Source organism: Plectropomus leopardus, chromosome 1 (assembly GCF_008729295.1).
Source record: "Plectropomus leopardus isolate mb chromosome 1, YSFRI_Pleo_2.0, whole genome shotgun sequence".
NCBI lineage: Eukaryota > Metazoa > Chordata > Actinopteri > Perciformes > Serranidae > Plectropomus > Plectropomus leopardus.
In genome coordinates this window covers 33105174-33132653 of record NC_056463.1, presented here as the reverse complement: position 1 = coordinate 33132653, position 27480 = coordinate 33105174, and the positions used below count along the sequence as shown (strand labels likewise).

General features: G+C 39.8%; 1 protein-coding gene across 5 annotated transcripts in view; it reads left to right on the top strand.

Moving 5' to 3' along the window:
- Positions 1-27480, top strand: part of ntrk3b (neurotrophic tyrosine kinase, receptor, type 3b) — a 251312-nt gene that overhangs the window by 142689 nt on the left and 81143 nt on the right. The window lies entirely within an intron of this gene.

Genomic DNA, 27480 nt, shown 5'->3' with positions numbered 1-27480 from the left:
GCCACCCAGCTACAGCTCTTATCTGTTGGCAGGCTGAGGAGTGGCATTTGCTCGTGTCTAGTGGTTTCTGGGAGAGTTTGTAAATCACTCAAGGCAGCAATTATAATAATCATTAGGGGGAAAAAATCCACCCCAATATTTTGATATAAAATGTAAATAAAGAAGAAAAATTGCTATGCTATGACAGTCATCACTGTCTGAAATATTCACTAGCAAATGTGATCATAATCATAAATAAACTTAACAAACTGACATGATTATTATTACAGATTCTAGTACCACGCTGTGCTGTACTGCAGTTCTGTTTGTGTTTTGTCCAAGTGGTGTTGTTGTACCCCAGCAGAGGCTTCCTAACTGCTGTGAGTAGGTACAATCAGAGTTAAATTCTGCAGTCTCTATTTCATTACTTTCAGTTATTTATGTTGCACTGCATGTGGAATTTATGTAGACTGTAGTAGCTTTCATTTATTGCATATTCCTATAGTATAAATCATATAGTATAACTTTGGTTTGATTTCCTTTTCTGTAGACTTTGCGCCCCCAGAAACCCCCCCCCCCCCGAAACAAAATCCTGAGTACATTGCTAAGGCCCTGGTATCACTCACAAAACACCAGGGGTGGAGGACAAAATCAATACAGCATAGTATTGCAATATCTTTGTGTGGTAATATCATATTGTAGACAGACTCCAAGTATAGATTTTTTTATTATATGAATTATTAATATTACAAATACAAATCACTTTTGGTAGACTACTAGAATATTGAATGCTTCTTCAGTCCGATGGATACAGTTTGCTGAAAAAAAAAGATAAACATAAGATGAACAGACTAAAAACTGTATTATATAAATAAAACACGTAGAGAAAGTCTTTCTTTGAAGACATAATTTGCATTTGATTAAAGGTTCTTAATTACAATAGTATTCTTTTGCGACTTTAGTATCATGATAATTTCATATGTTGAGGCCTCTGGTGAGTCCCGCCTCCACAAAACACACCCCTTTATCCCTTTACAACCCTGTCTCCTAGAAATAATATTTATATACAGCTTATCTGAACCTGCAAAAGCGTTATAAGGGGAACAGAATGCTGAGCAAAATAGATTTTCTATAACATTATAAGAAAATGTTAATTAATGCCAGTTAATTTATGTGGCAAGTCACAAAAATGTTGATACAGAACATATTAGAAAAATGTTCACTGACAATGTATTTCATGTTTTAATTTAATGTTCACAATTTCATGTTCAAAAATTGTCAATATAACAATATAAGAGTTTTTGTTATTATATTTCTTATTAAAATGTTACCAAAATCCCCAAATTTATTTTGTTACCTTAACCAAACCAACTTTTGTTGCCCAAATCTAACAAGAGACAAGAGTGGATGTAAACCCAGAATTCTGGTGTCAAGGTTCTGCACTTTGTATGTCCTCCAACCACCTCCTTTTAAAGCCTATGTGATAAATGAATTTTCTGTTTAATTCCCCGAAAGAAACAAATCTAAACAAAAATCCAGGCAGCGAATACATTGCTGGAACAAAGTAATTTAAAAAAGCAGTTTAGTGACACACAAGCGTAATTTCTTGGAGTCAGGGTCGCCCTTTACAGCAAGGTGTGGGAGCTCTAGCAAATAATCCTATACCTGATAAACCTTTCCTCCTCTCTGCTGGTTTAAATCCATTCAGCTCATTTCTGTCAGTGTCTGGCATGTATCACTTTTTTCCTCGCTAATCAAAATATGTTGTAATAACATGCTGGTGTGACCCAACGCCTCAAACCATGCATGTTCCTTGTTTCCTTGTGGCATTAGCCAGTGCTACCCCTTAATGAGCTACTTTACAGGATTAGAGTCCGTTACTTACCTCGGTAAAGAACTCTCTGCTGTAATTATTTAGGGGGTGGCAATTATTGCATTGGCCTAAAGCTGGCTCTAATCAAGGATGAGTCTTATAGTTAATGAGGCTTTACAGACGTGTTTGTAATGTCACGGCAAGTCATATGAATTTAAGATTTGCTAAAACACCAGTTTGACACAGCGAAAACAAAACTTACCAATCTCATTAAAAAATAAATATTTGCAAGATTTTGCAAATGAGAGATCACATAAAGATCATCTTAAACTTCACGACATGAAGACAGTTTGACCCTATGTGTGTAGTCTATGAGATACAATTTAATTGGCAGCACAGCTGTTTGCTAATGATGTGCTGCAGCCTCCCTCTTCCTTTTTATCTAAATCACCTTAATGCAGTGGGTGGCACTGCATTTTGAACCGGATGGAAAGGTCCAAACAAAGTTTTTTTCTACAGTGTAGGACTTTTTTTTATTGCATTGCCCATCTGTCTTACTGAGTGCTTCTCCAGCAACACACCTCTCTTCTCACAATATGTTAAGATCGCCCGCTTTGCTCAAGGGCACTTCAGCATTTTCTGTCAAAAGACTGAAAAGCATTTCTCATACTATTTTTCCCTCAGAGTAATTTGTACTCGGCTGCCTTGTTCAAGGTAACAAATAGCTTTATGAATTACTGTGATCGTGCTGGAAAATGAAGGATATAACAAGTTGAGCCAGAATTGAGTTTTTGATAATTTGTTCCGGTTTTTACATTGAGGCCAGTGTCGTCATGCAGCATGCACTGCAGCAGAGTGTGTGTCTGCTCTGTTCTACCTTATATTTCCCAGGATATTTGGCTTTATGTCTTCATGTGTTGTTGTAGATTTTTGGAGTGACACAAGGAAAATGTCCTGCTTTAACATTTAGAACATGCACTAGGAATGCACCGACTTATTGGCTGAACATCGTTCTCGGTTTTTTGGTGAAATCAAAGACATATTCACCATAAATTGATGCAGAAGAGGTAGAATTTGGTGAAAATTCTTCTTTTCATTTTCTCTCAGGTAGTGGTTGTAGTAGTACAAGTAGTAGTAGTTGTAGTAGTAGTAGTAGTACAGCCAGACTGTGGGCGCTGTACATTAGCCACTTCAGTTTAAATAGAGATGCTGCGGTCTCCACTGTCACTGAGTGATTGAAGGTATAAAGGACTTAAAGAGAGGTCATGTCAGTGTGGTCTCTTTCAGGACCTCACAGTGTTCTGTAAAAAAGCTTGATTTGTCCAGTGTGTGTGTGTGTGTGTGTGTGTGTGTGTGTGTGTGTGTTTTCCCCTCCCACTCTTGTTCTGGAGAATCAGCTGGAAGGCCTGAAGAAGTCATTACCTTTGGATGGAGCCATAATGGATTTTCGCTCCACTAAATCACTGTGGCTCTTTTGGCTGTTTGAGTTTGATCACCGACCGTTTCTAGGCATCCAATAAAAACTCTGTTTTTATTTTTTTCCTTTATGTGGCTGGTGTGTGTGTGTTCCAGTGTATGTGTGTGTGTGTGTATGTGCTACATCCAATTGATTTGCTAGCATTTCAAGGCCCACCGCCAGCTCCATCCACTGGCTGCCTTGCATTTACAGCTCTGACTGATATACTCCAGCTCATTTTATGTGCTTGTAATTGTGGTGGTTTTATGAAAGATACTTTGCCCGTCTGCATGTGCTCGCGTGTGCACATGTGTGAAAAATGACTCGTACTGTAGATAACCTGTTGCTCTGATCAATATCTTGTCAACTTACCTCCCAGCTAAAGCTTCTTGCTGTCTAAGCGGCAAGCTCATCTTTTACATTGTGATTCACACCAATGGGTTTGAAGTGCCTTTCACACAGATTTTTGTCACAAGGGAATCAATAATGCTTCTTTAGAAAAAGACACTCAGCATGTCTGTAATAAGTACTATGCTCCCCTGTCATCTTTTCTTTTGTTCTAAAAGAAAATTACCCCTCCCCTGCTGCTGAAAGTGCAGCCAATATATAACTAAATGTATATCATTTTGCCACCTTCCATCTTCTAAATAAAATCTCCTGAAAAGTGCAGATCCAGGTTAGACTTTTCCATACTTTGTGTTAAGATCTATTGGTTGCACCCTGCTTTATCAGAGTGAGTGCAGTAGGTCTGACTTTTAAAAATGTAACTGACTGCAAAAACAGAAAACCTTTGAAAGAATTGTAAGATATCTTTGAATAAGGACTCACTAACACCTAAAACTTAATAGAATATTGATGCTCTGAAGATAATACAGTACCAAAAAAGAGAGAAACTGAAGCTTGACAAGTTCCCGCTTGTACTCTGACATTCTGTCAAATACTTTTGTCATCATAACAATACTGTAACTAACCCCGATCTGAATTTTGGAAATCATTTTGAACTAATTCGAAGGATCCCAATAGGGCTCGGGGATCAATGCCACATTGTGCAGCATTCTGGGTATTTCTGGGGCTCATCCACAATAGTTGTTGGCAGCTGCTGTGTGTTTATATAAGAAGCAGATGATACAGGCGCTATTTTTGGCTACATGTCACAACAGAGTTTAGACTGAAAATATACAGTGTACAAACAAAGGCAGAGGCAGAGCATCAGGGGAGGGCGTGACAGATGATGGAAGGATGACATTCATTTTAGAAGAGGCACAACACTTGTAGTTATTAATCTGTAGTTCAAAGATGGATGTTTTTCTGTACTGAGAAACTTGATGTATTTTAGTTCTTTTTATTGCATCTTTTTTTTCTTTGATGTAGAATTCAGTACAGTAAAAGTTTTTTGTTTCTCTTCCAAAACTTTCTTTTCATGTAACAGTGCAAAGCTGTACAGCTTCCTTCTGGAGGCAGCGTTAGGAGTAAGTTACTGCACTCAGGCAATGCAAAGTACAAAGAGATAATGGCAAATGGCAAACATGATATTACTTGTTAATTACAGGGCTCTACACTTTCTAGTAGCAACGTGACTTTACCCCCTACTTGTCATATTTTGATGCTTTGGCCTTTGTGTTGTATTAGGCCCGCCCAAAGAAATGGCTGAGCCTCTGAAAAGGTAAAGTGAAGAGGCCTTCCCCAAATCTGCATTACTCATATAAACGCATGTGCTTTCTCTGTCTTGCTCTCTCTCTCTCTCTCTTTCTTTCTCTCTCTCTCTCTCTCTCTCTCTCTCTCTCTCTCTCTCTCTCTCTCTTCTCTCTCTCTCTCTCTCTCTCTCTCTCTCTCTCTCTTTCTCTCTCTGTCTGTCTCTTTCTCTCTCTCTCTCTCTCTGTCTCTTTCTCTCTCTCTCTCTCTCTCTCTCTCTCTCTCTCTCTCTCTCTCTCTCTCTTGCTCTCTCTCTCTCTCTGTCTCTCTCACTCTCTCCTAGTTTAATTTTGTATATTTCTGAGGTCACGTGGCCGGCAGCCCACAGTGTTGTTTTCTTTCTTTGCCGCAATGACTCCTACCTTTCTCAGGAGAGTGGGTTTCATTGTAAAACTAGCTAGTAATGGTGAAAATTTTGGAACAAAGTAAAATGTAGTTATTATTGCTTATATCCAGGACGAATATGATTTTTGCTGGCCTCCATTAGCTGTTTCCCTGAAAGCTTTCTCTTCTTTTCCCCGTATGGTCAGCCCTGCATTGTGTCTTGATACAGGAGGTGAACAATAAGTTTTAGTCAACAAATCTACATGGTTAGGTTTCAGAAAAGATCGTGGTTGTCGCTAGTCCTGTGAATAAGCTCACGTGGGACACAAACACTGGTCTCCTGGGTCAAAGTCCTGTGCTTGTTGGACCCATTCATCTCTACTCCCACCCAACCTAAGCAGTCTTTCTCTTTCCTTAAGCCTGGACCACACTACCTGCATGAACAGTGCGTGCGTGTCATGGAACCTGTCTTTTATTTTGGTGTCTGTGATAACAGATCAGAACAGCCTCACTGCTAGCATGAGCAGTGCTGCTCAGACGTGTCTCAGCTGCTGCTCAGCTGTGGCACATATAAAAAAACAGAATCTCGCCGATCTTTATTGCGGGACGCCTACTGTTGTCAGCAAAAATAAGTACTGAACATGGAGTTTATATAGCAATACTGACTTTATACCTCCTTTCACTACAGTTTCAATGTCTATACCTGTCAACAACATAAAGAAATACATATACATCTGTTTTACTCAACCTGTCCTGTTTCTGTTTCAAGATAAAAGCCCCCTGATAACGTTTCTGTTGACAGAATCCCTTCAGTTGTTAGTTTAAGGGCTTTTTATTGTGAAATATTTGCAGGACTGTTTTGTTGACAATACAGTGCCTTGTAGGGGCTTTATAAATGAGTGTATTAATTGTGGAATTACAGTTACAACAGCAGGTAGCTCTGCAGCAGTGTTGCAGCAACAACATTGTCAGTGTTAACACCACAAGTGTGCTAGGCACAGCAGCTCAGTGAGGTTGCCGTCACGCATGCAGTGTGGCAAGAGCATTATACTATGTCCGTGCTCTGAAAATCTAATAATAATGCAGTTGGGTTTACATTGGAGTTGGCTGAAAGCCCAGTGTGTCTCAATCAGAGGCTAAAGGGTGCAGTGTGCGTCCATATCTATAGCCGAGGACCAATGGCCAAGCAGCCTTTTTTGACACCCAGGGAGTGAGGCCAGACTGGACAGAGCCAGGCTAGCTGTTTCCCCCTGTTTACAGTTTTCATGCTAAGCTAATCAACTGCTGGATGTAAATAAATGTAAAGTGGTATCAATCTTCTCATGTAACTCTTGGCAAGGCAGCAAGAAAGCGTATTTCCCAAAGTTGAAACCATGATTACAGTGTTTACACTCAAGCTACACTTTCAATACAGTGTGCCTGTTGGATAAATCACACACAAGTGTGTTGGTGCAGAATGCATCTGAAAGAAATTTGGCCCTCAGTCTTTAACCCTATTAAATACTATGAGGCTGAAAATGCTGACCGAAGCAACTGACTGACTCATAAAATGCTGAGACACCAAGAAGTCAGGGTCAGATGGAGCAGACTTGGAGGGACCAGGCAAGAGGCTACCTGTGAGTCAAGGTCAGCAGACATGATGCTCATTTAATCAAATGTAGCCATCTAGCTATATAGTTAACACAGTTAGTCAGAGTGCACAGGTTGGTCTCTTGTTGTGAGAACTGAAGCTGTGACATTTTTAAAACATTGGCAAGTCGACTCTCATTAGAATTTTGATTTAATCAGCATGGACAGTTTTTGGGGTTTCAGACGTGTAGATGGACATGTAGGTAAATCACAGTAATGCCCAGAACACACTGATTTACCCTGACACACATACACACGCTGACACACATACACACACTCGCACACAAACCATACCCCGCGGCGTGCAGCTAGCCTCTGCGATCCAGGCGTGTGTCAGGGCGGCTTACCCTCCTCTCCGCTACATTACCTGAACCAGGCCCGGGGATGATCAGCCCACACACACACTGCAGCATTTACCGCATCACTGCCTCGCTTGGCCTCCAGTGGCCAGAGTGAGCTCTGCCCTCAAGCAGCGAGACATGTCCGTCTCCAGACGGACGGGCAGATAGACACTCCTGCTGAGTGTCTGAGCAAATGTCAAGCACACTTTCAGCCAGCAATCTGTCAATTAAATGTGATTCACAAAGTCCATAAAACATAAGTCAGAAATGTAATGGACCGTCTTTGTATGCAGTGGAGAAAAATAATAAGTACATTTACTTAAGTACAGCAAAATTTTCAGGTGCGTATTTCCATTTTTTGTGACTACTACTGAACCACATATCAGGGACATATTGTACTTTTCACTGCACTGCATTAATCTGACGGCTTTAGTTATAAAGCAACAAATGTAACTCAAGAAAACCCATAATGAGTTTGTAAAATTATGTGTTATTAATGCTTTAACTGCTAGATGCCAATACTTAGGTCATGTCAACTCCACTTTGACCAGCTACAAAATTAAAGGGATAGTTCACCCCAACATCAGAAATAAATATTTGTTCTCTTACCTGTAGTACTGTTTATCAATCTTGATTATTTTGCCATGAGTTAGAGTGTTGGAGATATCGGCTGTGGAGATGTCTGCCTTCTCTCTAATATAATGGAACTAGATGGCTCTGGCTTTTGGTGCTCAAAGTGTCAAAAAAATACATTTGAAAAAAATCAATGAACAGCAATGTCTCTTTCCAAAAAAAATAATAACCCATAGACCTTGTTATTAGGAGTTTCATATAGGAACTATTTTTCTTCCGAACTACATCCTCCAACAGTAACACTTTCATGATCATTTTGTTGTTGTTTTTCTTTTTGCACTACAAGCAAAAGTGCAGTCTACTCCCAGGCAGACAAGGCAGACATCTAATATCTCTTATATCTGATATATCAGCTGATATCTCACTATAACACTTGGCAACTCAAACCAGAGCAAACAAGACTGATAACTAGCACTACAGGTACAAGGAAAAAAATGTATTTTTGATTTTGGGGTGAACTGTCCCTTTAAAGTGCTGCCTCATTTTAATACATTAGTAATAATATGTTAATTTCATATATGCAGTAATGGATAAAATATGAAGGGTACATTTGTAAAAACAGGTCTGATATCTTTGTTTTCTATATATAATATATGTTTTTTGAATAATTTATTGACAAAAAGGATCATTGGGAAATGGTCAGTTGACTCATCAGGGATTCTGGGCAAAAATAAAGACTGAATTGAAAGTGTAAATCCACACTAAGTAACAGAGGGCAGACAAGTGCTAACACATTAACACTGTTACTAATTCTGTGCAGATGGAGACTTTTAATGACGTAAACGAAATGTTTTCTTTCCAGCATTCTGGACAGGTGTTCTAGGGACATCCCAGACTCCATTTAAACCATGGCGTATGAGACACTCACTTGTTGTTTGGCTGCATAATAAATGAAAATAACGTTAAAAAAAAGATTTTCCCATGATGATCAAAACGTCTACAAAAAGACCTTGCGTCATCGAAAGAGGCGCAGAGATACAGATCACAAACCTGTCGTCTCTCCTGCACAAATGGTGTTTACCCTTTGCTCAGTTGCTACAGCAGCAGCCATTTTAATTGGCTGTAATTCATTCTTCTGAACGCATGCGACAGATGGGGACTGCCAGGAAAACAGCAACAGGCGCATCGGGGAAAGTGTTTCTAGTTATATATGTGTATATCTCTTCCCAGAAAAGAATTCAGTTTTTAGGAAGTGAAGCTCATCTTCCATCGTGTCTGTCATCATATCGGGTTGTTTATCAGATCGCCGGCGCTTTTAGTGAACCCTAAAAGGATTTGGATGCCTGCCTGCAACCTCTCAGCCATGGCGTTTCTTAGCTCTTTTTTTTTTTTTTTGCACATGTATAGAAAATAAAAATACAAAAAAGGCCCGTTTACTTATTTATCCCACTTAAGAACTGTATGAGAGGCTTTGCCAGGGAGTTTGGCTATGTCTGTCCCTGGATGGATATAGAGTGCAGGGTGGCCTGGGGTTGTTGCTGTGGACATGGTGTTCCTGGTACAAATAGGATATCTATTTTTTGTTTTATTTTGGACTTCGAACTGTCAGCACCACACTGCTAACAGCTAAGTGCCTTCTGTCCTCTCGGTGTCTGTCTGCAGAGCTGTACACCGCTCTGATGTGCCGCGCATTGTAAAGTAACTCTCAGTAAAAAGCCAGGCTTGCAGAGTGGTCTTGTTGAATGCACTTTGACCGGGTGTTTGGAAGCTTCTTCCCTTTTAAGTCCTCGCTATAGATAGTTCAGGAGGTTGTTGAAGGTCTTCTGATTTTAACAAAAGCTTAATATAACGTCTTTAAAATTTCAGCATATAGCAGAATACAGATGCAGGAGTGGGGGAAGAAGCTGCACTCTTCTTCTACCGCAGGCTTTCTGAGCTGCTGCAGCAATTTGGCTCCATCCCCAAGGGGGGTATGGTGTAGAAAATATCATGTTTGCTCCTCGTTTTCAAGACAAAGAAAGCTAAGAGCTAGCTATGTGAGAGACATAAGCATTTTGTCTTATAATGAATACAAATGTAGTTGCACTGTAAACCATCAGAGAGGCAAAACTGTCCTCAGTGGCAGCTGAACAACAGGGCAATGAAAATGCATCAGGGACAACTTCTGCATCTCCATTTTTCAATTAGTATTGATCAGGAAAACTCCTCAACTGCTGCTGCACACTGCTTTTCTGTTTTCTTGGTGTGCGTTATCTGAAATGGAGAAAAGTGGTCTGTGAGTTTAGACAGAACAGCAGTGCTTTTGTTCTGACGCCAGTCCAATCAAGCATTGTTAGAGTGAGCACAATGCTTTATCATTTTTTCACACCTTTAAAAAAACCTTTATTTAGCTCATGGTAGCAGTTCATTTCTTAATATTTATCTTGTCCAACACACCCACAGTCTTTTGTCTGCCATTAACTGTTGGCTGTTTTTTTTTTTTGTTTGTTTAATAGTTTTTATTGAATTTTCATTTTATAGCATGTTTGTGTGCAGTATACATTGGAAATAAACGTTATCCTGAATGTGGGACAGATGCACTATACAAATGATTATAAACGTTGGTTGTCTTTTAAGGACCTGGGTTTTGCTATTTGCTAAATCTAGAGATGATTTGTGGGGTGGCAAGAGGGTAGCATGGAGACTTTAAGGGATAGCCAAAAAAATCTGCTGATTTAATCACAAATTATAACATATGCCATTATTTGCTTGTAAAAAACCCCACATAAAGATATTTCGACGTAAAGGGTTTTAAACGAACACTTAAAGTGGACATTAACAGTGTGAACATGCCTGTAGTTGTTACATTGCAGCCAGTTTTGTTGCTGTGAGCTGCAGCACTCTCACTAATTAAAAAAAAATAAATAAATAATATTCCATTTTTAAAAATTTATTCAGTCTATATTTTACCCTCTTGAGATTAAAATCACTTTTCAGCAACAGAAGTTACAGACAGACAACATGGAACAAAAATACAAAATCAAAATATACAACTCCAGAACAAACAATATAAAACACAAAATAAAGTTATCACAAGGAACATAAAAGTATGTTAATATATGTTGTAATTAAAACCATAAAAACAAGACAAAAGACCAGCTAAGACACTCCCTGACATTGGCATGCAGAAGATGACATACAAAAATCCTGCAACTGTGCTTTGAAACGGCAGAGAGGGACCAAAAAGTTCAGCTTTACGCTTTTCTGCGGAGGATTCCAAATATATGACGCTGCGCACATAAAGGCTCTTTTCCCAAACTTCTTATGAACTCTAGCTATAGACAATAAGAACAAGTTCTATGAATGGAGAGCATAGCCATTTTCAAGTTTTTGTTTAATGTAGACGCATAAATATGCTGGAAGTAGGCCAAGAACAACTTTATAAATAAGAGAATGCCAATGAAAAAGTCTACGCAGTTTTAAAGACAGCCACTCAGCCCGAGCATACAGGGCACAGTGATGAGTAAGGGGACTGAAGTTAGTAATGAATCTCAGTGCACTGTGATGCACAGAGTCCAGAGCAAGCAAACACTGGGAGGGTGCATTCATATATAATATATCCCCATAATCAACTACAGTCAAACATGTAGAAGAGACCAGCCTTTTTTTGGCCAAAATTATTTTGACCATTAGTTACCTGGAAACAAACACAAAGAAAATTGGTTTCCAAGTTGCAAAATACCAAACTTTTTTGTGGCACATGATTAAAACATTGAACAGAAATGCCAAAAGGTGGCTTTGGAAAATCATTACATTGTTTTATTTCAAAATCTTTAGTGATTTTGTCAATAAAGAGACATATTTGCCATTTTTCACCTTACACCAACCAGGTTGATCGGCCCTCGCTTGAATTCACACCAACAGTTGGCTAAAAAAAGGGATATTCATACAATTAACTTTCTGCCTAAATCCCTTTGACTGGAGTTCAAACACCTCTCTATCCGCTGAGATAGTGCTTCACCATTTAAATCACATAAGTTGAGGAGAGATGCATTCATGGAGTGCAACCTTTTTTTTTGGGAGAGGCGAAAGTATCTCTATTAACTCCGTAAGCAATCATAAACACATTTATTTCTGCCTTGAACTTTCAGTCAACCTCCCAACCATACAGAATATTCCTATCCTGGAGGACTTTGGCTAATGATTATTGCGCTCATATTTTCTGCAATTTACATGAGGCCTTGAAATAGACTCATGCGGTATAGTGCTGATGAGTTTCTTCCAAGTTAATGAACATTAAGGGACTCAGTCTCACCAGACGGCCCTCTTGGAGTACAGCGAACTTAGCTTGGACAGCACTCCTCACATCCTGCATTACAGCGCTGACTGTTCCCTGTTGGCTCCACAGTGTCAGCAGGAGGTGTTTTCTAAGTGCTGCCCTCGTTGTAACCGTTTTAAAAAAGCCATGTTCGAGCCCTGTTGTGGCTAAAAAAGATACATGGAGGCCTAGTTCATATTGGAGATGTGGAGAAAGTTTGCTTCCTCAGCTGCTGCAGGCTATAACAACAACTCAGCTGCCTCCCTCACTGACATGAGAGACAGTAACCGGCACTGTAAAAGTAGCCCCAGAAAGACGCTGAATGAAGAGGTGTAGCTCCGTCATAAACCTTCAGCTTGTGCGGCTAAACATTTCAGGCCTTTGTTCCCCTCTGGAAACCTTTGGCATGACTCCAGTTTGGATTTTCTACTTGCGGAGGGTGATGCTTTGCTTATTATACCACACGAGAGAGCATCCTCTCAGAGGTGGGAAGGTGATTTTCAGGCTCTGAGATTAGATTCCTGCCTAATTTAAAAAAAAAGGACTGAAAGAAAGAACATGCTGTGAAGGTTTTTAGCCCCCACTGTAACCACTAGTTAATTCAGTGTGAATTCTAGCCACCGGGCCGGCAAACAGCTCAGATTATGTAACAGCCAAATGTAGGGTGCTGCATGCTCACTCCTACGCTGGAGAGGATTGCGATCCTTTTATACTGACAGATACAAAATAGGAGCTGCTGCATTGAAATTAATTTCTTCGCTAAATCAATGATGATGTGACAGCATGTTTAATAATAAATGTTTTATATATTTAACAGTGGGAATATTTACTACAATTAATCCAAATATAATCGAGGCTATATTGTAAATATTACATCATAGGTTTTATAGTAACACATCTCTTCTGTGGTGAAATGAACAGTCACAGACAGCACTTTTTTGTTTGATGGTGGCATATTCTACTTTGTATTATGTAATAGTTAAAGTCTTCCAGTGTAGGCACATACAGTACTGACAATATTATAATAACTCTACAACTGTAATCATGACAGTCCTATACTATAGTATGTGTTTAACAGTCGCAGCGTCATACTGTATTGTATGACACTACTCTGTCATATGTAAAACAGAATAGATAGAATTCTACTGTTTTATTTTATAACTATATAGTCTTAATTAAATATTTACATATTATATGCATATATAGAAGGACAAATATGCCATAGGTGTAATAGTAACGGTACCATGCTATGTTTAATAATGGCAAAATTCTGCTGCATATTTACGTTAACAATATTCTAAAATATTCTCGACAGTGATGCTATTCTGCTGGATGTTTACCATATCCAATTTGTTATGTGAAGCCTCTTTAAGTATAGGTATTTGAGTAAGAGAAGCACTCTATAAATAAAATGTACCATATATGTATTATGATAGGTTGCACATTTTCATGAACATGTTACTTAAAAGTGACAGTATTCTATTATACTGTTGTACAGTAAGCTCTTATATTTAACTGTGACAGCTATATTGTTAGATAAATTAAACACTGAAATATATTCTAAATGTTATATAATTGCACCATATGCATTTATAAGAACACAAGTGTGTCATAGGTATCATAAGATAATTATACATTTACATAAATGTGTTTTCATTAAAAGTGACTTCTATACTGCATAACAGTGCTGTCAAAGGAAGACTGTACTGCACAATAGAGATCTTTACTACAATATATTAAACTGTGACTTATGATAAGCATCGATAGTAAACAGTCTAGGGGTGGTGAAAGTAATTGATGCATTGCGATGCAGACGTGGAAGATTCTGCATCGATACAGTGACAGCACATAATCAGTTAAAGTCACGTAACCTTGCTTGTTGATTTTCCGGCTGCAGCTGGACACTAAAGTTCTACAATTCGAGAGAACTTCCTGTTAACAACCAGTGCCGCTTGGTAGCAACATCGAATTGAATTGTGGAAGAACAGAGTTGCTGAATGTTTGTATTTATTGATGAAAAACATAGTCATGTGCATTAATATAGAAAAATGAGGATGCAATGCATGGTGATGCATCGTGGCATTGAATCGAATTGTTGACATGATAATTGTAATCAAATGGGATGATGAGACCAGTGAAGAGGCACAGCCCTAATACAGTCACAGCATATTACTTCATGTGAAATAGTGACAGGATTCTACTATTATTATTATCACTATACTACTATTATTATAATACAGTTTAAGTACTATATGCAGTGGTGAATGGAGCATCAGCAAGCCACACTTGAGTAATAGTACAGATATCTTAACAGAAAATGACTTTGATAGAAGTTAAAGTCGCCTATTAGAATATGACTTGAGTGCATTTCTTAAAGTATTTGATATTTACTGTACTTGAGTATCAAGTAATTTTATGATATTAAATAATTAGTATTTAAAATAAAAGTCTATGTAAAGGTTGTCAATAAAAAGACAAGAGGTCAGAATTTGGAGAATGATGAAGGTTATTTCTTCTTAGCCTTTATACCACCTTAAAATTGAGCATAAATTACACTTGAAGAATAGACAATGCTGTTTCACTACTTAAAGTATTAAAGAACAAAATGCAGTTTTTCCTTGCCTCCCATTGCTCTACTCGTCCGTCTGTTGCTTCCTACCTCCTCCTTTCCTCTTGTCCTTCCCTAATTTGTTTTACTTAGAAAATATAGTGTAGTAAATGTGAAAGTTGACATAAATTTAAAAGCTCGAGTCAAGTACAAATACCCCCTAAAAATGCTTCAGTACTGAAACAAAGTGTTCTAACTTTGTTACATTACACCACTGACTATATGACAGGGGCAGTATTGTGCCACAGCTATATCAGTGGTCGTTATAGAGATATAGTGATAGATATTTCTGACTGAGAGAGTGCACTTTGCATCATAGACGGCAGAAGAGGGGTTGCTTGGGTAATGTTTGGAGAATTATATGTTTTTATTAATAAAAGCCTAAATTGTATCTGTTTTTTTCTCAAATCTTGTACTTCAAATGAGCCAAACGATACTGGTCACTGTCACCTACTCCCACTGACTGACTACTTTTAATTTCATGGGACTCATCTCAAGTGTGTGGGTGCGTGCTCTGCTCACTCTGCCTGTCTCTGTGTGTGTTAAAGATATTTATCTCCTGAGTGCTGACTCGTGATAATAATGAATATGATGTTGATTCAGACTTGTAACAGGATGTTGTGTTGGTACTGGTCTTGATGTTTGTTGTTTATGATTGTTTCATCAGTATGTTTATGTGGCCTGTGTGAATTTCAGTGTTGGATCATAGGAGGTAATCCACAGAGTGTATAAAAATAATGGACAGTCACCCATTGGTTTGTGGACTCCTGTTTGGAATCCTTGAGTTCGGCATTTTGATTGTCGCCATCTTGAATGTTTGGAGCCACAAGTGACCATATTTGGATGAGAGAATGGAGATGTGGAGGAGGGATTGGTGGATCTGACTCATAGACAGCAGACAGCCTGTCACTCAGAGTGACTTTTCCCTTTTCCCTTACTTTGGGCCTTATATAAACATATACCCTTGTACAATTGACATGAAGGGAAAAATAACTAAACATGTTTATCTCTGTTGTTAAGTTGTCAATTTTAACGTGGTCATCTATGGAAATTGACTCGCTTTTGGAGCCAGCCTCAAGTGGCCATTAGAGGAACTGCAGTTTTTACTCTTCATTTAATTTTTCAGCCCTGTAGGCTGCCATTTGGGTTAATCTTAGCATGTGTTTTTGAACATGTGAGTGTTAGTCATCCAAAAGGTTTTCTATAATATTGCTGATATTCATAGGTCAGTAATGTAAGCCTATATCTGTTTCAGTACATACACAATATGCCTCCAACCCCCTCACGTGCCTTAAAAATACATACTTTCACCCATTCAGGCTTCTAAAGGACTTGAAATGAAACATTCTGAGGTAAAAAAAAAATCACTCTTTCTCTGAAATATTTTTGGCCATAAATGGCAGTAATAGATGAAGCGTATAGAGCACGTCTAGCAGCCTGGTGAGCCTGAATTCACAGTGATCAGGCGCCTTCCTTCTGTTAAATATGGAGCTGTCCTTCCATAAGCCGCACTCTCCATCTCCCCGAATTCCCATCGGCTCGTGTTCCCATCAGCCTCTCCCCCAGTTTGCATTAACACACCTCTGGGACCAGCAGACCGCAGCCTCCATGTTATAGATAGAGAACAAGCCTCCATCTTTCATAAGGATGGTTAAAGTTTTAGCTCTGGAGAGTAATTGTTGTGTAATCACAACTAGGGGATTTATTATTCATAGAGGCATGCACACACACACACACAAAGTGAATCTCTCTCTGCATCTCTCTGTTCCCTTCCTCTATTTGTCTCTCTCTCTCCACCTTTCTTTCCATATGTCTCTCTATCATCTCATCTCCTCTCTATTTCTCCATCTCTCTTTCCACACTAATGGAGTTAGTGAGCACCGAGGATAAAACAATTAAAACAAAATTCATTTGAATGAATTAAAGAGCAGGGAGCCGCAGTATCTGACACTTCTGAGGCAAGACGAATTATCCTGCATGGCTTGTTTAGTAGCATTTTACTGTGGCCTCTTCCCACCTCATTAACCTGTGTATTAACCCGTGGAGGAGCATTGTTAGTACACACTAATGCAAAATAGATGAGGGGCTGATATGTGAGGAGGGGAAATGGTTACAGCTGTGGACCCTACTCATGAACTCACCTGTGAGCCTTCGAAGACTGTGCGGTGAAAAAGGAGCTATCTTCCAGAATAGTTTCAGCAACAGGAGGATGCACAAGCTCTGCGGCCTGGCTTGTGAAAGACTACAGAGGCTGTTACGGAAATGCCAAGGCCATCTGTGCTGCTCAAGGAGGGTGCGAAATGAAGATGGAGAGTGTGTCACCCTGAGATGAGAGGTCATTACTGGCTTCTCAAAGGCAGCAGATTATGTCAATTTTACAGGTCACAGTCTTGCGGCTCACCACATTTTTTTATCCCCTTCGTCTTCTGCGACACTTTAACGCACAGTAATGAGTCAAGAAGTGTCTGGAGTTCAAATGTGAATTAGGAGCTGCGATGCTCAGGAACAGCAGCCTAAGCGGGTGTCGCTGGCGACGATTAGATGCAGCCAGATGGCATCGGGATGTTGCTTCTTGTGATCGGAGTCATTGCAACAATCACTCTCTCTCTCCTGGCAGATTGTCACTTTATGTGGTTAGATGCAGCGTAATGATGGAGTGCACGCCGCAGGTTGTGCATCTTACGAGCTCAGTGGCACCGTTTTTATTTGACTGGACTGTCTGTGATCCAGGAGGTCTTCCTCGTGTTGCCTGGGGACGTGAACTGAAACCATTCAGAGCTTAAACTCTGTTGCTGACCATGACCTGTGACCTGCCTTGGGAATGAGCGCAAGACTTCCCTGCAGGGAGCCAGATTTAGTTTAAGGGATTTATCCTGGATTCAGATCGAAAACAGCCTTGTGTTAAAATAGTGCAGGGGAAGGTAGTGGTGAAGGCGTGATGTTTGAGGTACCAGTAAGATAATGAACTATGGCCAGTTTGAGGTGGAACTACCTGAGGCTACTAAGAGCAGTGACCTCTGTAGCGCATTCTGACACCTACATTCCTCAGTATAGTGGAGGAGTAACTGTGCATTTACGATATGTGTAAACATGTAAGTCCTTAGTACCTAGGGTTGGGGTGTGTCTATTTTTTCTTTCCTGCATATTTTCCTGGAATTTCAACGGGGTATACGGTATATGGCGATAATCAGCATGCAGCGCTAACACCCCCCTCGGCAAGTTCGCTAAGTCCGCAGACTTTCAGTCAACTCAATGCGCTACACTCACAAGATGTCAACAAAAGAAAACCGAGAAAGACAACCAGGTTTCCTACCTCCTGTTACCAGGTTAGAACAGCGACACTTGTAGTGTGAGCAGCGCTGTCGTAAATCTAGAGAAATGGAGTCTCGCCATTTTTTGTCTGCATGGTGCACATGGTTTCCAGCTAAACCAGACCATGAAAATGGTCTTTTGATAATTATATTGACTATATACCACCTCTTACTACAGTTTCAAAGTCTGTATTTGTCACAGATATGAGAAAATACAAATTTATCTGTTTTACTCAACCTTTCCTGTTTGTTTCAAAATAAAAGCCCTCTGACAATGTTTCTGTCGTCAGAATCCCTTCAGCTGTTGACGCATGGCATTTTACTGTGAAACATTTGCAGGACTGTGTTGTTGACAATGCAGTAGCTGCACGGTTTCATAAATGACTGAAGATTGTGCTTTTAATTGTGGAAATACAGTAGTTATAACAGTAGGCAGCTCTGCAGCAGCAACTCAACAACAAATGTTGCCAATGTAAGCACACACTGCTCACACATGCAGTGTGTTCTGGGTATATACCTCCAGGGCATATGATGTGCACTGCATGCAAAACATCCTCATTAGGCTCACCTGTATAAAGTCAATAGAAAAATGAGGGTCCGTATTTTCAGCTGTGTTTAAAACCACACCGTCGGACTCAGATACCCTAGTATACTGTAATACTGTGATACCGCCCATGCTTATTAGTAATGTTAGAGCCTGCACTACTTTGGCCATGTCCCTTATTGTGGCACATCACAAAAGAGATAACTGCACACACTGTGACATTTACAAGCCTTAAGCTCAGTTATGTCAACACTGAAGTTTCTGAAAATTTTTAGCCTGAATGGAATTTTTCAAAAGGTCTGTTTTCAGTGCAGTTTGCATGTGGATGAAAAGACAGAATGTTTTCAAATAGACCATTGCACCTGTGGACTAGGCCTTTGTAACACATTAATGCCTTTAAAGGTTAATTGGATGCCAAAACCGTGCAGTCATTCATGCTTTTTTTAATGCAGGGCGATACTGTTGGTGTTAGCACGTCCTTAGCCAATTAGCACTTTGGTCCTTGACGGGATTTTTTAGTGGACCTACTACCCTCTGGTTTTGTGCAAGCACAAAGCCAGTGGATTTATAGATTCAGATGCAATGTAATTTTCATAAACCCAGTGTTTTTTAAAGTCATTCTAGCTATTTAAATATAGTATAAAATATTGTTCAGCAGTGGGTGTTGTGGTGCAACTGAGATTGTGTTTGTGCAGTTCAGGTGGCAAAGTAAAGCTTTTTTTATTTTTATGAAATGGTGCTTTTTTTGTGTGTCAGACCACTTTTAATTGACTATAGAAGATCAAGTGTCACACAGTCTGGCTCCATATGCATGTCTTTCATTTTGATGATGACGTTTCAGCCATCAGGCCTATTTCAGGATCAACAATCACGTTGACTGTCGGTCTTTTCGTGGCCCCCCATCTGGGTGGCACCCAAGGCCGCCACCTATCTCGCATATGGGAAGATTGGTCAGAGAATTCATGATATAGGCTGGATTAAGATTCTGTTTTTTATGCACAAGGACTTCTTTCCTGTGATGTCATCCACTGCTCGTAGGGTGTGATCTTTTTTCCTGTCTAGTTTAAAAAATAATTACACATCTGTCCTTTTGCGCCACATTATTGTTCACATGGTTAAACACAGGGTTAAATGTGGGTAGATTTTTCGTATGGCGGAAGGCAAACCCTTTTTGCCTAGACTACATCATCAACAACAGCATTTGAGCTCAATTTCTTCAGCTCCTCCCTTTCACAATAAAAGCCCTAGACGTATACAGTGCATCGCTGTTTACCAGACTAAATTTATTCACGCTGAAGCTGTGGTGATGAGCTGTTCAACATATAATATTGCTTCAGTAAATGTACTTTTACAAATGCAGGCCTATATGTGAAAGAAAAAAAGGCAATTTATTATTTTGGCTGGTTTCAAAAAATATGCTCGTCTGGTGGATTTTCTCATCCACCTGCCACCTTGGCTGATGAGTCTAAAAGCTGATTTTGGGTGTGGTGGTTATGCAGTTTTTTTTAATTAATCGTTTTTAGTGCGTATCATCTGGACTACCGGAGGCACCTTCTGATCTCTGTTCATCTTGGGGTATGCCTGGTTGGTCCATTATTCAAGTGTCTCCTCCTGATTTCACTGCAGTCCTCCTGCTAACAGTGTGTTCATGCAGGACTTTTTTAGGTGCAGCAATTAGATTTTGCTTTTACCTTTGGTCACCAAAATCTAACAAGGAATCCCACCTATACTTGTGCCACAAGTTTCTTTTTGACTCTACTTGCATCCACTCTCCTAAAAATGAAGCCCACTGTGTTCTGTAGAACTGAAACCTTGACCTCTCCATTAGAGGAGCGTTTCCCTCCATTAAAGTCTGTTCAACACTCACTATTTAATAACATTTAAACAAAAAACAACATTCCCAGAGGAGTTTCCGTCTCTCTATCCCTTTTACTCTGCTTTAGAGAGCCTTCACAAAATCCAATAGGTGCTGTAATATTGTATTGTAGCTGTAATATTGCATTTCAGCTGCTTGGCAAAGTGGCTTTATTTCTGTGTTTGGGCTTCATGGCAGCTAACTGGCAGGGAGATAAACTCTATGTGGCCCAGGGGAGCGTGGTGATGATGAGCTAAACAAACAGGCTAACAGGCTAACAGCGCTACAGTACAACGGAGTGTGCTGAACGCAGCATGTTCGTTATGTATGGAAATGGAAGAGGGAGGAGGAGGACGTGTGAGGTAGGAAAGGAGAGGAGGAAATAGGGGAGGGGGAGAAAATGAACAGAGCAGGAGGAGGTGTTAAGGGAGCTCTGACAGGCTGGCTCAGCTGTGTTTTAGCTAATGGGTGAACTGGCTACTCTGCTGACTCTCCTCTGTGACTGTTGGGATGAACATTTCACTGTAGTAGGTTCAATTTCTTTTACCCGGAGGCAGCTGGGGGTCTCTAAAACTCTAAAACAAATCACTCCAGCCCTGAGAGATGGAGGGTTGGACATAGATTTAAAGAGCAGAGAACATTATAATTATTACTGCGGCGAAGAAATATACACAAGTGAGTTGAAATGATGTCGAAATAAAAACACAGCGTCAACAATTTTATTAGAACAGTATAATGTGGATTACACAAGAGGCAATGCAGTCTGAAAATTACATTGTATCATATGCATGATGTGCAAAACTGCACTTTTATTCACATCATGTCTGCAGATTGTTACATATGTATAGGCCTAGACATGCATTGTGGTGCAGTCTGTATGTGTGTATGTGTGTGTGTGTGTGTGTGTGTGTGTGTGTGTGTGTGTGTGTGTGTGTGTGTGTGTGTGTGTGTGTGTGTGTGTGGGCACACTTGATTTAACACCACCTCCAGGGACTGAGCTCTGATTTAAGAGCGTCTTCATGGCGACCACGGCAATAGGCACTTTCTGGGTCATGTGAGAGCTGGCATCAGTTAAATATATCAACCCCTCCCACCCCCCTACACACACACACACACACACACACACACACACACACACACACACACACACACACACACACATGCACACATCCACATATTTGAGTGTGGATCGGTTCAGTTTATACAAAGAGAGAAAGAGAGGCAGGGTCTAGTTTGTATGTGTTTGTGTTTACGTGTGTGTTCGGTATCTTTGCTCTGTTGACAGCTGAACACAGTTGAAGCCTATTTCCACTGAGAGAGGGGCAGCAATATGTTTTGGACCAAAGCTGCAGCTAAGATAAGATCCACGCTACTCCTGGCCACAATCTGATCCTGCTGCTGTGCCAGAGGGCAAAATCCAATTTCCTCCACAATGCGAAAAAAAACCCAACAAAAAAACATCGCAAAACAAGAAAAGCAAAACATTTTGCTTTATTAGTGCCTTGCTGGAGATGACAATTTATCTTCTGCATATTCCAGTAGGGTGAAGAGTAGCAGCTAATACATTGTTAGTGCTCTCAGTTGGTACTCTCGGTAGGTTTTTGGCAGAATAATTGTATGATAAGGCCTGGCACGTCTTTAACCTGAGCTTTTGTCTCTCCCTGGCCTCCTTCCACCAGGCCATGTTTGCCTTCTCACAACATGACATTTGGAGCGCAAATTGTCTGGCCTTTCAGAAGGCTGGACTGTCTAGCTCATACTGACAAGACAGACAAAACAGTCTCTCAGATAACTGCTCCATCCTCAATTATTAGACTTCTTTGAACTGAATGTTCCGTGCGCTGTGTGTGTCTGTCATCTGCTGGAGATAAGCAGAGGGGCTCATGGTGAAGCTACTACTCGGCTGTTGATTTGCTACTGGATTTTGTGGCTGTGTCAAACTGGATGGGGAGAAGCATTTGCCTTATAGGTCAGCATGAGACAATCAAACTAAAACATCGGGCAAAACACATTTAGGAGCAGAACTGCTAAACCCCACACATGGACGGTGAGCATCCAGTCATACAGTAACTGCAGATAGCCACAGAGGGAGTGCCAAGCTTTGGATTTCTCTGTGTGCATGGGACTGTAGCAACAATGATACTGTATAAAAAGAGTCTGGAGAATGGTTACTTCAAAATTTGAAAATATAAGAGCGTAATGAATGGATTAAACAGTTTTTGTCGGTTCTAATATACAGTAATCCAGCCCAGATTCCAGAATGAAATGTTGATATTGTGCAGCAGACTACTCAAGACTGACAAACAACAGAGGCGGGGCTTTTTTAATGAGTGGTCATGAGATGTTGCGACAAAATTCAGGTATTTTTAACGAAAGGTCATGACATTTCCACCCATGTTTTTTTTTTTTTTTTTTTTTTTTTTTATGATATTGGGACATTTCCAGCCATGTTTGTAGCTACAAACCTGGGTATTTTTAAATGAGATGTTGGGACTTACAGTTATTAGTTATATAGTTATATAATATGGATTAGTATAGTTGGTATTTTTTTAACAGAAGAAGAGGACATTTCCTGCCATGTTTGTTGTGACAAAAACATATATTTTTTTAATGAGAAGCTGGGACATATATAGCTGTGTTTATTTACCAATCTGGATATTTTTAGCCAAAACATGATGTTTTCCTAACCCTAAGTAAGAGGTTTTTGGGCATAAAACTAACTACATATTTAACAGGGTGTTGTCACAACATAAAATTGAGAATTAAAATGGTGAATAAAAATAAAAATAAAAATAAAAAGTGATAAAAAGTTTCAACATATTCATGACATTAAATGTACAAATGTAACATATCTGGGGTTTTCAGCAAATGTACAGTGCCAGCATTTATTCTGGCAAGTAGGTTAAGTAATAATATGTAGCAAACAAGTGCATATTTAAGCACCCTCTACCCTTTGCTAGATTTTGCTTAGGCTTTCAAGAAGTGACTTAAAGAGTTCTCACTGTAAACTGCTAACTGAGGAGGACTGGGCTTTGCGAAGGTCAGCTAATCGTTGTATTTGTGATAAAGACAATTTAAAAAATAACTAGCACTCTAACCACATGCTGTAGTTAGAGTGCTAGTTATTTTAGATAAACTCCCTTGTGCTTTGTGCCTTCTCTTTTGTGCACAGAGATGCATAAGTACACAAATGAAGCTGCTAGTCAGAGCCCCTGTGGCCAGCAGAGGTCCCCCAACAGTGCTTGAAATGCCCCACAAGCAGAGCTGGGTAGCCCTACGCTCACTACAGAGGTTTCTAAGGCCCCCGCATTTAACACAAGGGTCCCAACCCCACCTCATGTCAATGTTTAAAACTGTGAGGAAAGGATTACATTTTATTTAAACGCTCCCACTTTTGTCGTGTTCATTTGATTTTTTGCACAATTTTATTAGATAATTGTAAGAAATGTATATTTTCTCCCATATGGATGCTTTATCTTATTTTTTTTTGGTCTTATACCCTTTGTTCTGACATCTCAGATATGAAGACTGGTGAGATTCAGCCCTTTCCAGCGGGACTATTAAAAGTCAAGGGCCGGCCTTGTTTGTGCATTAGTTGCTACAGATGTGTTACATAAAACACTCTCAACCAGCGTTACAATTCTATGTAATTTACAAATGAAAATTATGGAAAAAAGGGGGCAGAAAAACAAACTTGAATTTAAACTACGTCTCTCGAGGATGCAGCCAAAAGTGCACAGTAGTTCATCAAGTATGCAGCAGGGTGAGGCAAGGCTACTGTAGCACCATCTGTATGTAATCCTCTGTTCATTAGCATGTAGTGCTACTGTATTTCACAGCTAGCCAGCCCCTCTTGTTGCCCCCAGAGTCTTAATCCTTCCTCCGCCTGTTGTGTTTCTGCTCCACTGGGGACCAATCGTGCCAATTCCACTCATCGAGCTTGATAATTAGTGACAATTGTAAAAAGTAATTTACAAACTCTAGCGATGCCATTGAGCAAATGGTGCCAATTAACTAGAGATGCTAATGTGGGCAGAAATGCGGAAAAGCAGCATCCGACCTCCATTACAGCGAGAGGAGGAGGGCCAGGAAGCTGTCCTCTGAGTGTCAGGGAGAATTGTCCAGGGAGGACAGAGGAGGCGATACACATTGTTGGGCTGGGCATGCCACTGTGCTGCAGATTATTCCCACAATACAAGTACAAGTATCGTGACCAGGGCAACAACATTTTAATTTACATTTAAGGCTTTTAGCTGATGCCTTATTTAGAGTCACTGCGACTCCAGCAGCAGCAAATGGCTCAGCTCCTACATCATCGGCATTGCAAACAGTTCAAGATAGGCTTTGTGTAAGTACAGTAATACATTTGTCTTGAAAAGGCTGCATGCATTATAAAAGAGCATCACTATCACACTATCACTCTGAAGTGTTGGACCTCACTGCAGATTGTTATTGGTGTCAGATGTGGTTACTGGTTGAAAATCTTTCCCACACACAGGAGCTTATCAGCTGAAATGTTAGATCAAGAAACCACAGCAGACCTTGTCTATAGAGTGGCTGGTTCTTAGCCCAGTGAGATGATTAATGGTGTGAAAATGTGCTTTTTTAAAATCAAGAACTAATTAATATCTGCAGCCCGCAGGTTCCCTCTTTTAATTAATCAAGTAAAATAGCCTGGAAAAGGAAAATAAGAGCCGTTTAGCTTAAAGGTTCACCGTTTGACCATTAGACGTGTTCTAAGTCTCCAGCTGGAGGTTATGAACTGAGGTTAAATACTTCCAAACCACCTCTTTGCAATACTAATTCAAACATTTAACTGAATGAGTTAAAGTCACTCTGCAGATTTTTTTTTCATATGATTACAGACATTTATGACCCTCAGGGTGAATTTTAACAACCTTGGGGATTACATTACATTTCATGCGCCTTCATCTGGTCAGTAAGTTACTTTGTCCAGTGCTTTGGTTGTTTTTATGTAATTATTTCAGTTTTAGGGGACAATGTGTGATAATAAATAAAAATGTTACCATTTGATGTATTGTACTCAGGTTATCAGAAGACCAATGAGTTTCCCATTAGCTTGTGTTTGTGTTTGTTGCTCATTAGCAATTGTTATCCTGCTAACACGCTAACCCTGGTTCTTTAACAGGAGTCCTAGGCCCCTAGAGAGTCTTTGAGTTTAATTTAAGGTTTTTTTTTTCTATTTTTTTTTATTTTAATTCTTTTACATTCAAAGTTGAAAAGTCTCTCAAAATACACATTAACATTAATCCAACATATAATTATTCATTTTTAGTTGTCAATTATAAAGACCTATGTAATTTACAGTTTGCATACTTAATCAAAGGTAACTGTTGCTCATGAATCCATGCATGCTGGCTAAAGCTAAATCACTGTGCACCAACTGTTTATTCACATATTGACCAATTAGCTGTATTATTATGTCAAATGCATGGACATCCTTGAGAGCCACAATGAAATACTGAGCAAGAGACTCTGGCATACCATCCACCTCAGAAACCACCGTCGAAAGTGCATGGGTGAGGCTAACGCATCTAGCCGTGTTATAACAGGACTGACTTAGTGGTGACAAGCAAGTGCAAACAAGAGAGGACCAGAATATTTTCAGAGAATTATCTCTAGTCCAGTTTTACACAATATATGTAGTAGGGGGTCCCTACTCTGTCTCTCATTGAGCTAAGGGGTCTGTTGAGGACCACCTGCGCTAAACTCATGGTGAACCTGGTTTAAACATTAGCAACATAAGCATTTTCACTGTGAGCTTGTTAGCGTGCTCACTAAGCATTAAGCTCAAACCATGGCGTGTCTAAATACAGTTTTAAAAAACTGCTAGCACTGCTGTAGACGCTTAGTTTTGTTTAATGCTTTTTGAGGCCAGTATGTCAGAAATTTGAAAATTCTTTAGTATTAATTTTATTGGAGGATTATAAGGGGTGAAGTCACCCAGTGTGTATCGGAGAGTCTGTAGCTAGTAGTCTAGCTGTACTGGCTAATTATTTTGCGATATTGTCAGCTTGTTAAACTCTCTCAGGCACTCCAGATCCCCAGGTTACCATCATCTCTTTGGTCTTAGTATCCCAGTGCTCTGCTAATATAGCAGCTAGCTGGACATAGATGTCAACACTAAGGCTTTTCCTTTGGTACGTGTAGCATCACAGAGTCATGCCATGTCAATTATCATTTCCATCACAAGTTTAAAAGTGTCAGTTTTTCCCAGTCTAACCAAGTCTCGCCCTGGCGGACCATTTCAGGGGTCAGGCCATCAGCATGCCTGCTGACAGTTTCTGTGACGTCTGACAGGTTAAGGCATCAATATTCACAATGAACATTTTATGATGATTCAACGACGTGTCAGTCACTCAGTCATGTCTTTGACACATGAACTCATGCAAGCTATAACTTCATAGAAATACAGCCCTGTCAACTTGTGCATTGCAATTTGCAGCTGGTTGCCTTGTTGTATAGAGATGAAACTCAAACTGAGAGACGTCAAGCCAGCACATGTGCGTGTCTAATTTTCAGCCGTTGTCAGTGGATGTAGTGTATAGTTGTATAACTACAATGTGAGGTATCGAAAACAGCAGCCAGTTACTGTAACTGCTTGCTCATCTGCCCCTCAGCAATTTTTTTGAGAAATGGGAGAATGATTCATTTTTCTCCATCCAAATGTTCCCTTCCTTGACCCTAATTTTCCACTCTGTGTTTGAGATGTAGAATGACAACCTCTTATTACCACGCTTCCCTGTGTAACATTTAGTTTCCTGAATTTCAGGATACCCCACTCTTCATTTCCTATATCAAGAGATTTATTAAGACTGCCAGCACATGGGAACATAATACTGTAGATGATGTGGACAGATTAAATTTTGTTCTATTTGTGTTTTAGCAGAGAGAATGTCTCAGAGAGGCTCGTTATTTGAAGTCAAGGCCCCGCTGTCTCATTATGAGTGCTGTAATTGTTGCTTGGTTCAATGCTTCCAGCTTTCCCAGACCTGAGAAAGAATCAGCAATGTAACTAATCCAGTGTAAGCAGGAGG